The sequence below is a fragment of the Bos indicus x Bos taurus genome, chromosome 12 (genome assembly GCF_003369695.1).
Source record: "Bos indicus x Bos taurus breed Angus x Brahman F1 hybrid chromosome 12, Bos_hybrid_MaternalHap_v2.0, whole genome shotgun sequence".
In the NCBI taxonomy this organism is placed as follows: domain Eukaryota; kingdom Metazoa; phylum Chordata; class Mammalia; order Artiodactyla; family Bovidae; genus Bos; species Bos indicus x Bos taurus.
This window is the reverse complement of record NC_040087.1, coordinates 33,673,939-33,696,351: the sequence shown is the minus strand read 5'-3', so window position 1 is coordinate 33,696,351 and position 22,413 is coordinate 33,673,939.

The window sequence follows — 22,413 nt, the reverse complement described above, 5'->3', positions numbered from 1 at the left end:
CCCACATGCCTCCCAGCATAAAATAAAACAAGACAAAATATCTCTGTCGGACCAGGTTTCTATCACTCCACTGATAGAAAGCAAGTAGCATAACTGTGTATTTTGGAAGGAAGATGTCTCGTGTGTGTGGATGCTCTGAACAAACAATGGCTTGTGTCCAGCCTTCTGTGTGACCCTACGCAGGCCCACGGAGGGCGAGTGGTCCCCTAGATGAGCACTGTAATCAAGACTAACCTGTGAGCTCCGAGTCCCTAAGGACCCCAAAGTGAGGAAGGGCTAATTCAAGGAAGACAAGCCCAGAGGGGGACCTTCCGAAGCCTGAGGATGGACAGAGAAGATGGAGGGCAGAGCTGCCTGCAGGTGGGAGCACCCTATGGACTGCCCCATCATCCTGTGACTCCCCCCAGTGACACTGGAATCTTTCAACCGTGGACAGCAGGGACCACTCCCCTGGTTGACTGATCCAGGGCACTGCATCTCCTACTGGTGACCACAGAGTCCTGGGCTACCTCCACGCTCTGCTGCCCCTTGGGGGTGATTTGGACAAAGGTTGTGAGGGTAGACAACTTGGCGGGGGCACACTGGCCCCCAGGACAGAGGCTCCCTGGCCATCTATCTCTGGAGAAGCCGCTGAGCTTCCCTTTAGGTGGACAGAACCAGAGGGTTTTCATGAAGCTTTGAGAAGGAATCCTGGGGGACCAAAAATAACAGAGAAAGACAAATAGCTTTTCTTTTCTATTTTAATATTTGTCACTGAAGAGCCCCCTTGTTTATAACCCTCAGGGCATGTGCTCAGCTCCCATGATAATGCCACTGTGGAGCCAAAATGTGAGCTCAGACGCATTGTCAACCACAGATGTGCGGCAGGGTCTGGGCGGGGGTGGGGGGGGGTGCAAAAGGAGGGGCTGGTGTCAGCTGAGCACGAAGCAGTGGCACACTCTGTGCCGTGGACCCTGATCACTGCAACGGTCCAGCTGGGGGCTTTTCACGTGCGGTTGGAGAGCCCGCAACAGAGAAGATTCTGGGAGCCAAGAGGAGAACACAGCTGAATTTGGGTGATGAATTGAGTCTGGTTTCATAGAGAGACAGGGAGCTTCTCTGCAGCCAAAGCACTTGCTGAACAAGAATGCGTTCCTGCTGTTGGCCAGTGGACACGTCGCAGTGTCCTCTGGGAGATGACAGATGCCCAGACCATATTAATATGTAAGCTGATTAAAGATTTGTAGTAGCTCAGTTTAACCATGTCACTAGACTCACATCTTTTACTTCTACTTTAATTTTGAGGTTAAAATGAGAATCGTTGTGAAAACAAGCATGGAATGAATTTCCTGTCATCTTTCAGGAGGAATGTGACATCACTACCATCGCTTGCACGGCAGGGCTGTCTGACTCGGTGAAAGTCGAGAATCAGGCACTGCGTTAAGGCTTTGGAAGTGTGACTCTTCTAGTGACAGAAGCTTCCCATTTATTTTTATCCCGTTTGTTGTCTGTATTCACAGCTGAGCTGCAGATTTCAGAACAGGAATCAATTTGTCTGCAACTACGATGCCTTGCACAGTGCCCCAGAAGCACACAGTAGTCACTCAATAAATACTTGTTGAATGTACGAACATGAATGAACATAGTTCCCATGAGGCGGGGAACTACGAGGCATACTTTTAGGTCAGAGTTCCCATCTCCTGCCCTTAAAGTGGGCAACCTGGTATTCCAGATGCTTCCGTCACTAGGAGAGGCACGCATCAAAAGGCTTAACATAGGGCCTGACGCTAGGCTTTCACCGAGTCAGACAGCCCTGCCGTGCAAGCGATGGTACTGATGTCACATTCCTCCTGAAAGATGACAGGAAATTCATTCCAAATGGACATGGGTTTGAGCAAACTCTGGGAGATAGTAAGGAACAGGGAAGCCTGGAGTGCTGCAGTCCATGGGGTCACCAAGAGTCAGACACAACTGAGCGACCAAACAACAAAGGAAAGAAAGATAATTTTTTAAAAGCTCATACAAGGCTGACCGACTTAACTGACAAATAGAAGTGTCTCACATTTGCTTATGTATTCAGTTAACGGACTTCCCAGGTGGCGCTAGTGACAAAAAACCTGCCTGCAAATGCAGAAGACATAAGAGATGTGGGTTCCATCCCTCAGTTGGGAAGAGCCTCTGGAGGAGGGCATGGCAACTCACTCCAGTATTCTTGCCTGGAGAATCCCATGGACAGAGGAGCCTAGAGGGCTACAGTCCACTGGGTTGTAAAGAATTAGATATGGTGAGGAAAGAAAATAAATAAAATATTTGACTGTAAAATTATTTTCTGTTCAGTAAATATTACTACAATGTGAAATGAAAATTATAACCTTACCAAATAAAATGATAACATCCTTAAAGTTTAAAAAACAAATCAACTTAAAAACATGCTAAAATGTTAACATTATAACATTTATTTTCGATGTTCCAAATGTAATCTCCCCATTGTGGGGATGAAGTACTTCCATCCCCACAATATTCACTGGAACACAAGCCACCTTTCTCCAAACCACCACCGTCAGCAGGTCCTCCCGTCTCCATGGAGAGGGGAGCTGAGGGAACCAGCAGGATGCAGAGCCCATCTAGGTTGAGCTCTGCATCCTGAAGGAGTGCAGCCCTCCACACCCAGAGCCGGGCTGCCTGCTGGCTCCTCCACCCTCTCTGGACAGGCCTTTCACAAAGCTCTTCCCTCAGCTGTGGTGCTAGGAAGCTTCTGTCCTGTGAGAAATGGTCCTGGAGGCAGAGGCCAGAAAGGGACAGTCTTCACTGGCTGAGATGCCAGCAGACCAGTGCCCCTGGCACTGAGAATTCTGCCCCTGTCTCTCACTCAGGAGTCTATTCAGAAGGGAAAATCATCTTTAAAATGGATTCTTTTAAAGGAGAGAAACCATGTGTGACATGAACATCAAAGGACAAAAATTATGTGAGTACAGAAAGCAGAACTTCTTTGGCATCTGGGCTGTTTTGCTCCTCCAAAAAACAATGCATTAGAGAAACACAACCGAGGGATCGATGATGTCGACACAGATACAGTTAAGAGGAGATTTCTTACAGGAACTGGCTCCCATGGTTATGGGGGTTGAGAAGGCTCAGGGTTTCCCAAACCTACTGGCTGTCTTTGGAGACGGATAGGACATGTGTAAATTATTCTAAAGATGGAATGTAAAGGAGAGGATTTCCTTCCTGTACAGACCGTATTTCAGAGAAACCCAGCAGCTAATGGGGGAAAATGCTTAACAGAAGAACACAGCTAATTAATACGCAAGCAATTATATTCTTGGAAAATCACAATTTGGGGAAGAAACAGTAGAGCTTGGGAACAATCATCAGTGGCTGTTAAAATCCATGAGGAGTGATGTGAAGACCTGAGAGACCCATCCCACAAACAGGAGGCAAGGGGAGGTCCTGAGTGGGTCCTGATTTGAATAAATGAACCGAAACATTCATTTTTGAGTCAAGAGGAAAATTGAACATGAATTGCCTCCTAAATATTAGATGTTGTGGGAATATTACTAAGAGTGGTTGGGCTTGAAAACAGCATTGTGGTTATGCTTTTTTTAAAATGTCCATATGTATTAAAGACACACACTTAAGTACTATCAGTGTTGTGATGCTATGTCTGGGATTTGCTTTAAAATCCTCCAGAAGACATCGCACAGGGGAAGAGGCAAAACACAAAAGGCAGAATACTGCTGATTTTACATGGGGGTGGGGGAATGACTCTCTTCTGTCTACCTTTGTGTACATGTGAAACCCATTTCCACAATAAATTAAAACAAATTTTTGTGAACAAGGTAAAGCTTCTTTCCAGCCAGTTCAATTCCAGCCTGAGGACAGGAGGGTCTTCCATCTCATCTGGGGGTTGGGGACCGGCCCCTCCTCTGGCCAACATGGCAGAGGCTTACTCTCCCTGCCCCGCTCCCTACTTCCTCAGCTGGGGAGGAGGGCCACACTAAGGACCGTACAGCTGCCAAGCGTGGTCTGGGGTATGCACAGGAGAAAGCGGGGTGGGAAAGGGGTAAGGTGAGGGACAGGAGGGAAGGGGAGGAAAGAGAAAGGGCTCTTCCCTCTGTATTTGCAGGTAACATTTAGATTTTATGATACTTCTGTTTTCTGCTGCTGAACACTTGAGCTTATTTTAATTAGTCTAAATATCCCTGCACTGGGTGGGAGGTTAATTTAATTTTCACCACTGTAACAGACTAATCGGATTCTCCTCCTGGGAGTTGGAACGTGAAATACAGAGACAGAGTTAGCAGAAAAGACTGGAAGCAAAGTGAGGAGCCGACGGTACCAGGCTCTCCTGCCCTGAGAGCTGCCACACGTTCAGACTGAGAGAGTCAGGTCTGCTCTGTCCTCCTGAGACCAGGGACCCAGACCTCACGTCTCCATCTCGTCCATATCTGTTAACAAGCCCTCCTCACACAAGGGAACCAGATGAGAACTTTTTAGCACTAGGAGAGCTCACTAAGATCACTGTTCATTACTTACTGTTTTTTAACCTTCTTCAGCTTCTCAGGTGGTGCACTGGTAAAAGAACCCACCTGTCAATGCAGGAGACAGAAGAGAAGGTGGTTCCATCTCTGGGTTGGGAAGATCCCCTGGAGGAGGGCATAGCAACCCACTCCAGTATTCTTGCCTGGAGAATCCCATGGGCAGAGGAGCCTGGGAGGCTACAGTCCATGGGGTCGCAAAGAGTCAAACAAGACTGAGTGACTGAGTGCAGTTCAGTGACTTCTCAGTTTTCATCCTGAATGAATAAGTGAAATATGTCCCAGCTCTCTGCTCATGAACCACACTGTTGCCCAAGATTTGGTCTGGATGGTGTGGCCTGTGTGGCCAAAAGTGGAATTCACTCCTTCATTCCATTAGGGAACCACTGACCAAAACTGCCCGCCTTGGCCACAGGATGACAAATCACTTGCCCGAGTTGTCCCACAACAGAGGGGCTCAATACAGAGTGCAGTGCTGCCCCGAAAACTAACCCAGAGAATTAACCTGGAGAAGTCAGGGTTGGGGACAGGGGGCAGGGGAAGGAAGAGGGAGGAAATGATTTGTTCTGCTAACCTCTCAGAATCCTTTGTGCTGGAATCTGTCTTGGCTGAGAGATGCGTGAACCACCAGGAAGGACCCTGAGTCATGAGATACAGTCCAAGCAAGATGATTGTCCAGAGAAAATCGGGAAACCAAATTCATCACCTTAAAACCAAACTCATCACCATAAAACCAAACCCATCACCATAAACCAAACCCATCATCACAAAACCAAACCCATCACCATAAAACCAAACCCATTACTTAAAACCAAGCCCATCACCATAAACCAAACCCATCACCATAAAACCAAATCCATCACCATAAAACCCAAGACTGCAAGCCACATGGCAGAGCAGTCCTTCTGGGTTCCCTAACCCCAGGGCTCCCCAGACTCCAGGATCTAATGCCTGGTGATCTGAAATGGAGCTGATGTAATAATAATAGAAATAAAGTGCACAATACATGTAATGCTCTTGAATCATCCCAAAACAATTAAACCATCCCCTGAAGCCCAGTCCGTGGAATACTGTCTTCTCCGAAATCGGTCCCTGATGCCAAAAGGCTGGGGAATGCTGCTCACCCTACTGCTCTCTGTCTGCGCACATCTTCCCAATCTGCCCTGGGGGTCAGGTTAGGGGGTGTCTCAGGTGAGCAAAGTGGCATCAAGGTGTTACTGGTCTATTTGGAATATCTGACACTTTAGGAAAGAGCATGAAAAGACCGAAACCAAATACAAGTGAACTACTGGAGAAGAAACATTCAAAAGATCCTCACTGGCTCCAGGGAAGAGGAAGAAAGGAGAAAGGGGAACGAGGAGTCTGTGTCCCGGTGGGGGCAGGCAAGGACGTGGGGGTTATCCGAGCGTGCACCTCGAGCCCCAGACAGCCGGTCCTCTCCAGACAGACAGCCAGTCCTCTCCAGACAGGCAGCCGGTCCAGGGCACAGCCTGAACTGGTCCCGCCAGCATCCCCAGTGCAGGAACGCCCCTCAGCCCCTGAGGCTCTTAGGGTTGGAAGGAGGGAGCCCACTCTGTGTGCCCTCGGATGGGGGTGGGGTGTCCAAGGCCCAGTCAGCTGGAATGAGGCTGCATTCTGGACAAGGGTGGCCATGTGTTTGGCCGTTCAATCTGAAAGATCATGAAGGTATTTTATAAGAGCCAAGTGCTGGTCATGGAGTGTCCGCAGAGCTACGTGGGGGGGTGAGGACACATGTGTGTGCCAGCTCCCAGATGTGCTCCAAGGGAAGGGTGAATGGCTTCCTAGATCGAGGGCCTGGGCCACGGTTTCCTGGTTACATTTTAAATCATTAAGGAGAAGGATCTTCTGAGGATAATTGGCTCCATGACTCAAGGCCAAAATGGAAGCCTGAGCACCAGGCTCGGTGGCTTCCCTGACGTGACTCTTCAGGATGTGGCATCACTCAGAGGCCCACTGGTTCTGGACCCGCTCATATCCTTCAGACCAGGCCCTGGGGCATGGGCTCTGAGCACGCTTTTAGATAAGAATCACCAGAACGATTTTTCTTACTTTTAGCAACTGTTGGCCCTCACACTCAAAGAGTCTCCTGGTTCCAGGTAGACAGGGCAACAGAGACAGTGGTTCCCACTATCCTTTGGGGAACCCCTCATGTGCCGGGCACCCCAAGAACTGAAGGAGGGAAGCTCTGCTGACCCTGGACAGTGAACCCTGCCCCCAGACCTAGCTTCCTCCGTCACAAACTGGGGACCAGGGCCCCTGAAAGGATGGGTAACTGAGGCTTGTCACATGTTCAGCCCAGGAAAAGCCTTGAAAGCTAACATCGAATAGGGCGGGGGGCGGGGCATGTGGGCCCTGGAGTGTGTTTACTGATTTACACGCATCCTCTTTACATGCATCCTCGGTGGACAAAGGAGGAAACAGGATTGGCGGCTGAGGGTCACACCTAGCAGGATGTCGGCCTGGTGGCGTCAGATTGTCCAAGTGTCGTCAGGGTGCTCTCAGCCTGTCCACCTGGCCTGTCCCCTGACACTGCAGTGATCTGAAAGAGGAGAAAACAGCCCCCTTTAGAGAGCGGCTGGGAAACGCCAGAAGCAGCTGCCCCTGGCCAGCCTCACCCACTCTCGGGAAATGGGCACCACACAGTGGGGCACAGCTCTAAGCTGGGAGCCCGGTCCCTCTGAGTATCTGATCCTTACATCAGGTGACAGCAGGACTTCTTGCACACATCATCTACAGGTGATGATCCAAACAAAGATTATGATGATCCAAAGACGGAAGAAGATGCTGAGCAGTACGGTTCCTGGTGAAGTTACACGGACGGTCTTGGGGGTTTATTCTGGTTTTTGCTCAGAGATAACTCTGAGCCATGGTTCCCACAGAGCAACCCCAAGGCCTCAGTCCAAATCCCCAGCATCTCCCCGACCCTGCTTCCTCATCTGTGAGGTGGGCAAGAGCCTGTGAGCCTCAGCAGGCTCTGCTGTGAGCCCCAGCATTTACCCAAATACCACATGTATGCCAGGATTTTCCCTTTTTCTCCCTTTTGAGGCCCTGAAAATTGCATCTCTGTGTGCCCCAGAGCAAGGGGAGGATTGTTGCTGTTATTCAGCTGCTCCGTCATGTCTGACTCTTTGCAACCTCATGGACTACAGCACACCAGGCTTCCCTGTTCTTCACCATCTCGTGGAGTTCGCTCAAACTCATGTCCATTGAGTCGGTGACGCCATCCAACCATCTCATCCTCTGTCATCCCCTTCTCCTCCCGCCTTCAATCTTTCCTAGCATCAGGGTCTTTTCAAATGAGTCAGCTCTTCATACCAGGTGGCCAAGGTACTGGAGTTTCAGCTTCAGCATCAGTCCTTCCAAACAATATTCAGGGTTGATTTCCTTTAGGATTGACTGGTTTGATCTCCTTGCAGTCCAAGGGACTCTCAAGAGTCTCCTCCAGCACCACAGTTCAAAAGCATCAGTTCTTCGGTGCTCAGCTTTCTTTATGGTCCAACTGTCACATCTGTACATCTCTGTGTGCCCCAGAGCACAGGGAGGACTGGATCTCTACAAAGGTCGTGTGTCTGTTCAAATTCCATCGAGGACCCTTTTGCACACATCACTGGTGCTGATGAAACAGGGCAGGGTTCGGGGTTTCCTTCCTGGGCTGTTCTCAGCAGAACGGCCCAGGAAGGGCATTGGCCTCCCCATTACGCGTGCATGTCCTGTGCGGCTGCACACGTGCCTCTGATCTCCCAAGAGCCGCTCCAGAGAGGAAATATCTGACTGATCAAATGCTCCTGGGACAGTGATTCCACACGCTTTGATATAAAATAACATTTATGAAATACCCCAGGCTTTGGGTTGGAAGTGAAACATGAGGGTCATGAATGTTTCATCTCCTTCATTAGGCACAGCGTCCCCGTGTCCCATGAAGCAGGTCTGCAGCTCCATCCATCACATTATTCTGTGCTGATCTGGAGAGCAGCCATGAGACCCTTCTGTGAGAGTGATGATTAAGGATGGAGTTTATAACCAGGAAATACAGAAGCCCGTCTATCCTCTGATACAGAAGTGCTGGGGGCATGAAATAGGATGGTTTGGGGTTCGGCCCCCTGGAGCTGCGGTCTGGATGAACCTGTCTTGGGCACACAGGGCCTGGGCAGGGGACCCCAAATACCCCCCTTCCTCTTCAGGTCTCCATCCCTTAGCTGCTTCCCCCAGGAGCCCCACTCTGCAGGATGGACTCTCCCTGAGCTCAGTAAATCCAGTCTGATGGGATCACTGAAGCATTACCCTCGGGTCTCTGCTCAGTCTCTTCGGCAGAAGGCTGAGTCCTCAGAGACTGTGCTTTCTTCCCGCCGTCCTTCCAGGTGGTGACGAATGACAGCACTGGTGCTGGGCAGCCTCCCCGGGGGTTCCAGAGACCCTCAGAGAGGCTGATAAGCCACCCCCAGAACAGCTGAGGACTTACAGGGCCTGTCTGGATGGATGGAGAGGCATTGTGCCCATACCCTCTAAGGGGTCCTCACTCCAGCCCCTTGTTCCATGTAGGCTTCGACCTGCCTGTGGGCTGTCCCCAGGGTAGGAGTGCACAGCTAGGTCCTGACCTCATGCCACAGTGGAAGGGGTCATATGGGGGACCAGCGGCTGGGGACCAGGCTTCACAGAAAAGGTGTCTGGCAGACGAAGCAGCAGACAAAGATCTAAGCCACCACTGGCGACATCTCCTGGTTTATCATGTGAGGTGGTGCCGACCAGGGACAAGTCAAGGGTGCTGGGGTCATTTTCACTCTCTGAGAGGTGAGTGATCTGCTTGCCATCAAAAGGATGCTGTAAAATGAAGATCCTGGATGGGACCTCTTTCGTGAAGCCCTTCTGGATTCCCGTCAGCAGGCAGCATGAGAGGAAGGAAGCCTGAGAAACTATTGCCAGAGGAGGTTACAGGGACACGACCCCTAAATGGAACCTAGGATAGGGTCCTGGAACAGAGAAGAACATTGAGGGAGAAAATGATGAAATCTGAGAACGGAATGCAGCTTAGTGGTAACATGCGAATATTGGTTCCTGGGGCAAACCCCGCTGCAGTGAGATGCCAGCAATGGGGGAAATGGGGAAAAGTGTCTGGGATTCTCTCCGCATCTCTGCTGTAAAACTAAGGTTATCCTAAAGTCAGGCATTTCCTAAAAAATTAGACGAAACTCAACAAAAACCAGTATTAAGCCATCTGCATAAGTAAGACTGAGGAGGAAATTCTCCAATGGGCCAGCGGTTAGGACTCCCTGCTTCCACTGCAGGGGGCACAGGTTCAATCCCTGCTTGGTGAACTAAGATCCCACAAACCACGTGGCATGGTCAAAGACAAACAACAACAAAATTGCCAAAACAAACAAACAACAAAAACGAAGGAATAGACAGACCAAAAAAAAAAAATCTAAGGTGAACACCACCTGCTGCTGCTGCTGAGTCGCTTCAGTCGTGTCTGACTGTGCGACCCCGTAGACGGCAGCCCACCAGGCTCCCCGTCCCTGGGATTCTCCGGGCAAGAACACTGGAGTGGGTTGCCATTGCCTTCTCCAATGCATGAAAGGGAAACGTGAAAGTGAAGTCACTCAGTCATGTCTGACTCTTAGCGACCCCAAGGACTGCAGCCCACCAGGCTCCTCTGTCCATGGGATTTTCCAGTCAAGAGTACTGGAGTGGGGTGCCATTGCCTTCTCTGGAACAACATCTGGACCCTGTTATTTCCAAGACCAGTTAAGACAACACAGATGGAGTCAAATGCAGATAACAACTTCGCCAAATGCCAATTAGCTCAGATTTGGGACTCAGGATGCTCAAATGATTGGTGACTGTACATGGAGTAATTAATTATAAAAGATTAACTAGACTATGATTCAATTTAAAGTTTGAGTTTCCAATCATGCTGCCTTTTGTCCTGGGGAATCCCAGTTGAATGTGTCTCTGAACTGTGAATTGCACTGGCAGTGACAGCCCAAGAGTCTGAATGCAATGTCCTCCTCCAGGAAGGGGTGACCAGTTGGCCCCGCTCCTCTCTGCTACCTGACAGCAGCACCAACAGCAGCAGCTAATCCTAGGTTGCAGGAGCTGAACCAGGGTTTACATTTCAGAGGGCTTCCCTGGTGGCTTAGCTGGTAAAGAATCTGCCTACAATGCAGGAGACCTGGGTTCGATCCCTGGGTCAGGAAGATCCCCTGGAGGAGGAAATGGCACAACACTCCAGTATTCTTGCCTGGAGAATCCCATGGACAGAGGAGTCTGGCGGGCCACAGTCCATGGAGCCACAAAGGGTCAGACATGACTGAGCAACTAACACTTTCACTTTTTAAAAAAAACATTTTAGAGCCTTAACTCTAAAAGTGCTGGTGCAGATGATGTGAGTGATGCTGAGGGGGAGGGATCTGCACTTTCCCAGGGCCGTTTCTCCGTGGAGATGGTCCTCGCATGCTCTCTGGGCCTTGGCAACAGGGTTGTGGACTTCCAGTCCTGCTTCATCTGACTGGCAGCTCAGTGGGAAACCCAGCTCAGCACAATGAAAGCCCTGGTCCTCCAGGCTGAGGCAGGAACACCCGAAGCTCTGTTCCCAGGCCTCCCACAGAAGGGGGCGGGGCGAGGCCGGGGTGCTGTGAAAGTGCCCTCCTTCCGGTGCCCCGCAATTCAATTTCCCATCACCCTCCCCTCTTCCCTCCCCTCCTTAAGCAAGCAAGCACTGGAACGCTAGAAGTGGTATTGCGGTTTTGACAGTGGGTTTGATTTTGTCTTCCTAAGAAAGGATTCATAATGCAGACAAAGGCTCCTTTTATCCCATTCTGGCTCGTGGCACACAAGAGGACTGATGGCAGGAAAGAGGTTACATCCCCAGTCCCCAGTGAGGGGCTGGGATTTTAGTCCCCAGTGAGGGGCTGAGATTTTATTCCCAGTGGGCCAATGGGGGCCGTTGGAAGGTGCAGTCATTCAAGAACACTGTGTGCTCAGGAGCACAAGAGGCTTGCTTGGAATGAGGGGAAAGTTTATGGGCTCTGTCTTCTCCCTCATGAATTTTCATGACACGGGAGGAAATTGGGGTCAAAAGAAAGTGACTCTTACCTTTAAGATCAGTTTCAAGCAGAGTGACTTCCCCAACCTGCCAACTGCCCTGTTGGCTGGAGTTGTGAGGTACACATCCCAGAATGAGGAAGAGGGAAAATCACATGGGTGGGAAAATTGTTGTTCAATTGCTAAGTTGTGTTCAACTCTTTGCAACCCCATGGACACAAAGCATACCAGGCTTCCCTGTCCTTAACTACCTCCCAGAGTTTGCTCAAACTCATGTCCATTGAGTCGATGATGCTATCTAACCATCTTATCCTCTGCCACCCCTTTCTCCTTTTGCTTTCAATCTCTCCCAGCTTCGAGGTCTTTTCAATGAGTCTGCTCTTTGCATCAGGTGGCCAAAGTATTGGAGCTTCAGCATCAGTCCTTCCAATGAATATTCAGGGTTGATTTCCTTTAGGATTGACTGGTTTGATCTCCTTGCTGTCCAAGGGACTCTCAAGAGTCTTCTTTAGCACCACCATTTGAAAGCATCAGTTCTTCAGCACTCAGCCTTCTTTATGGTGCAACTCTCATATCTGTACATGACTACTGGAAAAATCATAGCTTTGATCTGTAACATTTTCTTAATGAAGAAGGCTCTGGCCCCACGTCTGAATTATGACAAACAATTTGTTTCGGACAAGATAAAAATGCAGCAGTGGCTGGTGGAGAAGCAAGCTCTCAATTGTTAGTAATCTTGCATGCAGCCACTTTACTGATTCTTCATCAGGAAATGCTTCTTTAATTGATTATCTGGGGTTTTCATAGGTAGTCAACAATACTGTCTGTGATTTTCTGCTCCTTTTAAGTAATCATATATCTTATTTCCACTTGATCTAAGTGCATTGCCTAGAGATTCCAGGAAATGGTGAGCAATGATAGCCGTATCAGACATCCTTGATTCAACCCCAGTATTGATGGAAATACTTCTAAGGTTTCAAATTGAAGTCAGCTGCTGTTTAATGAAGCTACATATTCTGTACAAATGTGCACTTTCAAATCTCTAGTGTTTTAAGGCTTTTTCTTATCTCAGTAGGGCAAGAGCCTTGAACTTCACAAGTCTCTTCAGCCTCTAATGAGATGAACTTTTCCTTTTTGAGTTATTCATTTGATTTATTAATATATTAATATTAGTGTAGTTATTCTTGTATTCTTATAGTCAATTTTACATGATCATAATAAATGATTCCTTAAATGTGCTGTTCCATTTAATTTGCTAGTATTGTATGTAGGATTTTCACCTGTGTTTGAAGCTGAGGTTGGTCTACAGTTTCCTATTCTGGAATTTGGGGAAAATAAATCTTTAACAAAAATTTTGATAATTTTTAATTATTGATCTATTCAAGTTTCCCATTTCATCCAGTTAAATTTTTTTCCATTTATTGTATTTTATAATCTTTTCAAACTCCTCTATACTTATTTGTTCCTCCCTTCAACAACTATTGTGTTTTTAGAGTTTAGAGATCCAATTCATAAGGAGTCTGGCAGGGAGATGTCACATTTAGGTATAAAATCACTGTGCCTAGTGTTGGTTTAGGTGCTGGTGATACAGCTGTGAAAATGCCAATAGAGCTTCCATCCCAGTGGGGGAACCACAGACAAAGTAAACAAACTGACTATAGACAGGGGCATGAAGATGACAAAGCGGGGATGCATAACGGGGACAGAAGAGTGGCTGCCTGGTACCCAGTGCTCAGAGGAGCTCGGGTTTCATGGGAGGCAGGCCTGCGAAGGCCTAGGGCCAGCACTGCCAAGGCTCCAAAGCCAGAAAAAGCATGGCAAGTTAAAGAACAAAAAGAGGGCAGGAGGGAAAGTCAGGCAGGTGATGAGAAAGGAGGCCAGAGACAGGCACAGGTGAAGTCCCTCTTGGGCATCACTGGAAGACTGGATGGCTGCTAAGGGCAATGGGAGGATGCCAGGGGAGTCTCTGCATGGCTGGACAGAAATCTCATGCACACCTCGAGACAGGCAGTATGGCTGCTGTAGGGGTGTCGGGGCAGAGAACCAGAGTGGCCACGGGGAGACTCACTTGGGATTGAGTGGGTGTCCAGGCAGGAGATGAGGGTGTGACCACATCCCTCCTCTCATTTTGTTTTAGTTCTTCTCCTACCAAGTAGTTATTCTGGAAGTTTGCCTGCTTGATCGCTTTCATCTAGGAAACAGCTCTTGGCTTTTCTGATGCACTCCCTCTTCTGATGTTCTCTTGTCAATAATTCATCAGTGGTGTTTTGGGCTCTGTGAATGCTTTCTATTTATTTCTTTTGACATTCTGTTCCTTTTGCTCTTATCTGAGTCTTAGCTCATATGTGTGTTGCTTTCTTTAAAAACAAAAGCATTTAGAGACTTCAGTGTATCCCATTAGCTGATAGGTAGCAAAACCTTAGTTCAGCAGACATGCCAGTTGGGATGTTAACATGGAGGGCCCAAATTTCACTATATCAAGCTCTAACGTGGACAACTGTGGTTCTTTCTGAAAGCCCCCAGGCTTGGGAAATTTCCACCCTACTGAAACAGAGCAGGACCCTGTGGTCCTTGCCCGCACATCCTCTGCCTGTCTTTCGTTTGTGAAAAAACTTCAGCCAAAGAATAAGTTTAATCAGAGAAGTGAGGAAATGCAGAAACAAGGGAAAACAGTCCAATAAGACTAAGTGATAATAGTTTAGTCAGTGGTGGTGGTCAGTTCAGTTCAGTCACTCAGTTGTGTCCAACTCTCTGCAACCCCATGGACGGCAGCACACCAGGCTTTCCTGTCCATCACCAACTCCCAGAGCTAGCTCAAACTCATGTCCACAGTTGGCTGTGGTGGTGGTTGTGGTGGTGGTGGTGGTGGTTTATTTGCTAAGTCATGACCGACTCTTGTGACTCCATAGACTGTAGCCTGCCAGAATTCTCTGCTCAAGGATCTTTAGTTCCCCCTCAAGGGCTATCGAAGAAGGCAATGGCAACCCACTCCAGTACTCTTGCCTGGAAAATCCCATGGATAGAGCAGCCTGGTAGGCTGCAGTCCACGGGGTCGCTAAGGGTCGGACACGACTGAGCGACTTCACTTTCACTTTTCACTTTCACACACTGGAGAAGGAAATGGCAACCCACTCCAGTACTCTTGCCTGGAGAATCCCAGGGATGGGGGAGCCTGGTGGGCTACCATCTATGGGGTCGCACAGAGTCGGACACGACTGAAGTGACTTAGCAGCAGTAGCAGCAAGGGCTATAGATAATCTGAGCCATGTCCTGTGAGCTGTCTTATAGAGACTGAAATCCCCACCAGGTGGAAGAAGTTAGCTACATGATGACCACACCGTAAGTCACGACGTAAGCTGCTACAATTCTGAGAACTAGCTTCAAGGAAATAGGAAAAAAACAACCTGGAACTGAAGATTATATTTAAAACAATCAAGATGACACTGGTCAGACCACCCATGATCAATTTCAAGATGACTGTCAGAGCTGCCTGTGGAGTCTTCCCCGCCCACTTCCTGGGTTGCCAGCATCCAAAATAAAGCAAACTTTCCTTTCCACCAAACTGGCCTCTCTCTTGGCTTTTGAGCAGCGAGCAGTGGATCCCACTTTCGGTTACACTATGGAACACCAACAGTCTACCCCAAATTAAATGGAAATCCCAGATAGATGCTCACCTCTTTAGTGCCAGGAAATGCATGTTAGACTCTAAACCAGAAGCCAGGGACAGAAGAGCCAGGGCTGCACACACCTGCTGGGACAAGGCAGCAAGGCCACCCCCACACATGGGGCCACAGAGCCGAGGGGAGCCATGCAGGAAAAGTTCCATGCAGGAAGGATGACCGATCACATCCAAGGCCCCAAGAAGACAGATGGGGGGCAAAGAGAACTGGCCGTTGGAGGTGGCAATGGGAAGGCTGTGAGAGGGGAAGCGCTTTGGGATGGCGTGTGTTCTCACAGAACACACAGAAGCCAGGCCATCACCTGGAGGAAGGAGGCTGCAGGGAAGGTTGGAGATTTATAGGAAGGAGGCCCTAAAAGTTCTCAAAATTTTTTTAGCAATCAACACAGCGTGTGTGTGTGTGCTTGTTTCAGAGAATGCAGGAATACAAGTGAGATAAATTGCGCCCTAGTCTAAAGCCACTACCAGGAGAGAGAATCCTGGGTTGCCAGCAAGGTCCCTGGATCCCCAGGTCTTTGGAGGCAAATTCAGTACCCCCTCCAGTCCTGAGCAAAGCAGAACCACCCCCAAGCTATGGCCTCATCTCCCACCAGGAAAAAACACTTCACATGCTTGGAAATTGAATTTCATTGATGTGAAATACCCAATATAACTTTCCTCTCCGATGTAACTGTAAAACTAGTGGAGACTACTTCACAAACTCGCTTCTGCTTTTACTGAACATGACATGACTCCTCCCTCCTACTGAGCACACGTTTTTAGTGATCTCCATCCACAGCCCCTGCTTTCCGCTGTGGGTCATGGCTCCTCTTTGAATGTACCCCCACCCTACAGGCAGGCTGGAGAGAAGTCAAGGACATAAATATTTGAGGTGGCTAAAAGCAGGTTTTCCCTGTCAAAATACTGTACTCCACCACCCAGAGTGAATCCAGACGTTAAAAGCCTTCTCTTGGAACCCGCACGCCTCCAGACGACACTTGTAACCTTGTCACTGGCTTTCTGGGGACTGCTCTCTGGTGACCGACTCTCCATTACAGGAGTAAGCTTCTCTCGCACACACAATGTCAAGTCCCCAGAGCATGCTGATTTTAGACAGAATCTACAGAGTGAATGCCAGATGCTAGAATCCTATTCTCATCTACAAAATAATCAGGTATTTGACTACCTGACGCTCATTCGTTTTTTTGACCATGTTAACCGTGAGTTGTGAACCTGAGAGGTTGACTGTTGGAAATAATGTTTGGTGTGGGTCCTTCGTCATTGCCACTGAGCTACTGCACAGGCTTCCTTGTTGGGACCTGCCATCCCAACCTGGGTCTCCCCTCCCTTCCCCCTGAAAGAGGCGTGATGGGCAGCTGGTGTAGAAAGTGGCTTTGGGAGGTACTCATAAGAGTGGGGGGAAGGGATTTCCCTGGTGACTCAGCGGTAAGGAATCCGCCCGCCAAGGCAGGAGACGCAAGAAACCTGGTTTCAATCGCTGGGTCATGACGATCCCCTGGAGGAGGGCACGGCAACCCACTCCAGTATTCTTGCCTGCAGAATCCCATGGACAGAGGAATGTGGCGGGCTGCAGTCCATGGGGTTGCAAAGAGCCGGACACGACTGAAGCGTCTTAGCACGCACACATGCGCTAGAGTGGGGGAGCCTGGAAGGAGGCAGGCAGAGCAAAGCCAGCACAAGGGTGAGTTCCTGGGGCCCCCTGGGCCTCTCCTACTCCTCAGGCCCAGGCAGGTCGCCTCTCTGGACTGTCCACCCATGAGGGGGCCAGGAGAGGCACTGACCCACTGGCTCCCATCCTTCACCGTGAGGGTGTGAAATCCTATGCTTCCCAGGTGGGAGAGGGGTGTGTGTGGAGGCACCAGGAGTGTCTGACACCTGCCCAATCACACCCTTCCTTCCCAACATCTTCCTAAAATATACACTGATTACACACCTCCTCGTGTAAAATTCCCTGATCCACAGCACCCACCACCAGAGCAGAGGATAAGGGCTGTCTGCTCCAGCCACCACTGCCCTCCCCACATCTCCCCACCGCCCCTGGCTCCGTGTCAGAGCACCTGTGTCGCTTGCACTCATCACCCTTGTCCAGCCCTTGTGTTGGTTCATCCGCCCACCTCTTCTCCACCACCTGGTGGACTCCACTCATCTGAAACTCAACTTCACCACTTCTGTAGAGCCTTCCTGACTGCCACACAGGCCCCCAGTTAGACCCACAAAGAACCAGCTAAGGCTCCCGCCTTCTTTCTTCCTGTAACAAATAGGAGGAATAATGTACACAACTCTAATTCCACCTGTCAACTGTCTTGATTACATGCCCGTCTCTCTCCTACCATCTACCCTTGAGTGCACGAACTCCTATGTCTTATTTTTGTTTTAGTGCCTTGAATAGTGTTAGACTTGTAGGTCATGCACAAAGTATTTCTTGAATGACAGCATGGATTTGTCATGTAAGGAATCAGCCATTTGGCTAAGTATTTGATGCAAATATCACTCAAGTGCAAGCAGGGAGGAATCAGAAACCTGCCCAAATAAAATACACCTGGAAGGCACACCATCAGGAGGTGACCCGGCAGATATAAAGAGCTGAAAATTCATCCCTCTACTGTTTGTCTTCACTGAAGACTGCAGCTTTCCGCTTTTCTTATTCTACCCTTTAAAATATAGTCCTGTGAGAGCAACTGATATAAACTGTATTAGTTCAACATCCCCAAGAACTTGCAAATTCTTTGGAAGAGGCACTGGGGGGTAGGGTAAGTAGACATGATTACCATGCAGAATAGAAAACTGGATTAAAGCACTCCAGGTGACAACCAAGGAAAACAGCACCAAACACAGGGTCTTCATACAGAGGACAGTGCTTTGCAGCAGCTGCAAAGGAGGGGCATTAAACATTTATTAATGTTGCCCATTTTCAGAAGCCATTTGGCAAAGAGCCACCTGGCCTGCCTCCTGGAGCAGTGGCCCTGGCCCTGAGGCTGCCAGGTGGCTGCCAGGAGGCTGCCCTTGGAGCACACTTCCAAGGCCAAGTGGAAGCTGCCACACGGCATAAGGGCTTGGAGCTGAGCTGAAACGTCCCTGCTAAGATCCTATATTCTCATTAGCTGGTATTAATATTCAAATTTTAAAATCCTAACTCACTGCCAAGCTCTGTAAGATACTAAAATATTTAGATTAAATACTCTGCTAGAATTATGAAGAAGGGAAGAGAAAGCATATTAAGAAACAGTCATCCTAGCAAATGGGGAAAATGACAGCCTAGTTGAAAATTAGAAGTATCGTTCTTGGTATGCATCAATATTTTAACATGATTCTGTTTAATTCCTTTTAATGCCATCTGAAACTAGAAAGAAATGACCCTAAAAAGGCTGGGGCTATATCTCTATATCCACCCACCCAATCAATAAAGCTCTCCTGTCCAACTGCTGGGAGCCTGGCCATGTGCCCTGAGCTGCGGATAAAAAGAGGAAGACGCCCAGTCATTTGAGAGGCTCGCGGTCCAGGACCAAGGGCCCTAGGAGCTGCTCTTCCCGTTCTGTTCCGTCCCCACAGGCTGTGTGTGCTTGGGTTTTAAAAGCAATGATCTTTAATATACTTCCATCCTTCTAATGGGGAAGTTATATACACAAGAATTTTGTTTCCTTCCTAGTCATAAGTGCAATCTGCCTCCGTAGTCTCTACTTATGCATCTCCCTTCAATCGTAAAACCACTGAAGTTTGATTTCTGCCTGTACTTTAAGGAGGCTTATGTTAGTTACGTTAAGTGGTTTTTTTTTTTTTCAGGGAATGGGACACAAGGGGGATGGAAGGGCCGCGCAGAACAAGACCGAGGTGTACGTGAGCAGCTGGTGACGAGCACTGTGCCTGACTCACCTCCCACAGACCTCACGCGAACAGGAGTGGAAGGAAGGCAGGCCAGACTCCCTCAAGTTCTCTCTCCATCTACTCACTGCTCAGAAGCCCTCCCTCTCTCCGGCTCCCACGAGCCTAAGACCCTGCACAAACCCCCTGCCTCATCTGCTATGGCTCTGCCCCAGCCCTCCTTTCCCCTCAGATGCCAAGACTGCGCGTCAGTTTCTGCCCGATGTCTGATAATTTCTAAAGACAGCATCATTGCACAAACTGAAGGCTCCAGGATTTACACCTATCTGCAGGAACTGTCTTGTGTACAAGCTTGCAGTTGGGTAATTATTTAACAACAGAGGGCAGGAAAACGATCAATTTAATCTGTGAACCTTTGGGAAAGTAAACAGAGGAACAGATCTTGGGCCAAGACCCCACTGGTTATGGTTTTGCTGCCCCAGACAGCAGGCACGTGTGACTATCAAGCATGTATGATGTGGCAAGCCCAGTGCAATGATATCTTCACCACACCTAAGATGCATATATATATATATATATATATATACACATACACAAATACACACATTTTGAACTGTTTGGGTAAAAATAAAATACAAAATTTGGGTAAAAATTAAATAATAAATCACTGTTTTGTGATCATACAATGAAATAACTGATTCAGGCAAATATCAATGGGTAAATTGTTAGAGAACAGGATATCCATACCCTGCAGAGCATCTGCTAAATCCAGAGGGGGAAAATGCACCTTTATGTTGGAGAGATCAACCAAGTGACCAAATTCAGCATCAGCACGGCTGACAGTCTGATGCTATACCCTCCAGAGGGATTCAATATGCAGTGCACAGCATCCTTCCTAAATTGCTTAATCTGAATCTCACCTTGTGCCTACTTTACAGGAGGTACAGCCAACGGAGGAGCAAGCTGAACTACACCCAGGGGAAGAGTTGGACAAGTGCAGAGGGCAGAGTGGTACTTCACACCTGCTCTGGTTCAAAGCATCAATGCCAAGGGGCAAAGGTCAGGTAATGTCTGAGGCTGAGACAAAAGGGCTCCAGCGAAATGCACCACCTGAACCGTTACTGGACATGAGTACAAGCATCCTAAGTAAAAGGCCATCTAGGGATGACGAGGAAGTAGTCTTCAGATGGAGCCAGAATCGCTCCCTTCTTCGGTGTGTCAGTGGTTTCACCATTCCGGAAGGACCAGGTCATCTACAGTAACAAACAGCCCAAACTCTCAGTGGCTCAGAACAAAGGGCTCTCACTCTCACCCATGCAGCCACACACATGGAAGTTTCAGATGTTCCCCAATCTACTACTCTTTGTACAAGAGCGATTCAGTTTTTCTTTCAGTAATGAGAGACACTGCTTGAGGATCAGGGTAGGTGATTTAGGGCAGTGCTCCTCCGAGTGGGATTCTCCTACCATTTCGCATCAGAATCTCCAAAACATTTTAAAATACAAATGCTTTATTGATATATAAATGTTTTTAACTCCACAGTCCCAACCCACACTTGCTGAATCAGGAGCTCAAAGCCAAGACTTTAAGAGTCAACAAACTAGATTCTGAAAGTGGCTTTTAGTTACACACTCCACTATAAAATTCCCATTTTATGGAAGTTGTAGTGCAGAAGGATATTCTACTTGCTCAGTGATGAGTAGCATTAACATTATAAAAATGGCAGAAATTCATGGTTTGTTTTTTTGTAAGATGTTCAGCGAAAAGTATATACCTTTTTTGAGATAACCAGTCATTCTAAATTACAGGCTTTTTTCTAGTATAGGTTCTTAAAGCTTATAGTTATCTTTTGGCTTTGTTTTTAATTTTTATTGGAGTACAGTTGATTTACAATGTTGTGTTAGTTTCTGCTGTACAGCAAAGTGATTCAGTTACACATATACATATATCCACTCATTTTTAGATTTTTTTCCCCATACATGCACATGTGTGCTAAATTGCTTCAGTCATGTCCAACTCTTTGTGGCCCTGTGGACTCTAGTCCGCAAGACTCCTCTGTCCATGGGTTCTTCAGACAAGAATACTGGAGTGGGTTACCTTGCCATCCTCCAAGGGATCTTCCTGACCCAGGGATCAAACATTATCTCTCATGTCTCCTACCTTGGCAGGCGGGTTCTTTACCACTAGCGCCACCTGGGAAGCCCCTTCCCTATAGGTAAAGGGACATGTTTTTAAAAATAGATTCTACATTTTACTTAGAATGTACATATTGAAGATATGCTGATGCCAACTGGATTACTACACAGAAGAGCCAACAATATAGCTCAAACCTGGGGAATGAAAATGGACCAATGTCATTAACAGTCTGCAACTGCTCTGCAGAGCGCTGCAGGTGACAGCAGGCATTTCGTCTGACTTGGGATGCCAGCTGGAAAACACCCAGTATTCCAAAGCACAAGGGGGAGAAAAGCAAACACCACTGGCCACTACAGGAAGGCCAGTGTCCTGATCACTGACGCCATGTACTGGGCAGGGTGTGAAGCGGCAGGAAGCCTCAAGTGTTGCTGGTGGGAATGCAGATTCCCACATGCAGAATGCAGAAATCCTTGCCGGTGGGAATGCAGATGCAGTACAGCCTCTCTGGAAGACTGACCTGCGGGTTCTTACAACACTGGGCGCACTTCTCCCTTATAAGCCAGCGGCCACGCTCCTCAATTCTCACCTGCACAGAAGCCTGAATACAGATGCAGATGTTCACAGCAGCTTTATTCCTAACTGCCAAAATTTGGAAAGCAACCCAAATGTTCTACAGTAGGTGAATGGATAAATAACCTGTGGCCCATCCAGATGATGGAATATTACTCAGTGCTAAAAAGAAATGAGCTACCAAGCCATGGGGAAAAAAAACACAAAACCTTATATGCACATGACTAAGTGAGCAACTCTGTAACCAACCTGGAAGGTTATGCACTGTATGACTCCTGCTGTATGACATTCTGGAAACGGCGACACTATGGAGACAGTAAAAAGATGGGTGGTTGCTGAGTGTTGGGGGAGGCGGGGATGAATGGGCGGAGCACAGAGGATTTTTAGGGCAGTGAGACTGCTCTGCGTGACACTATAAAGGTCAATACACACATTTGTCCAAATCTATAAGATATGACACTGAGATGAACCCTAAGGTAAACTGTAGACTTGGGGTCATTATGATGTGTGTCTCATCAGTTCTAACAGATGTGCCATCTGGTGGGGATGCTGACGATGCAGGAAGCTGTGCACATGTGGGGCACAGGGAATACAGAAGAACTCTGGACTTCCCCTCCAGTTCTGCTGTGAACC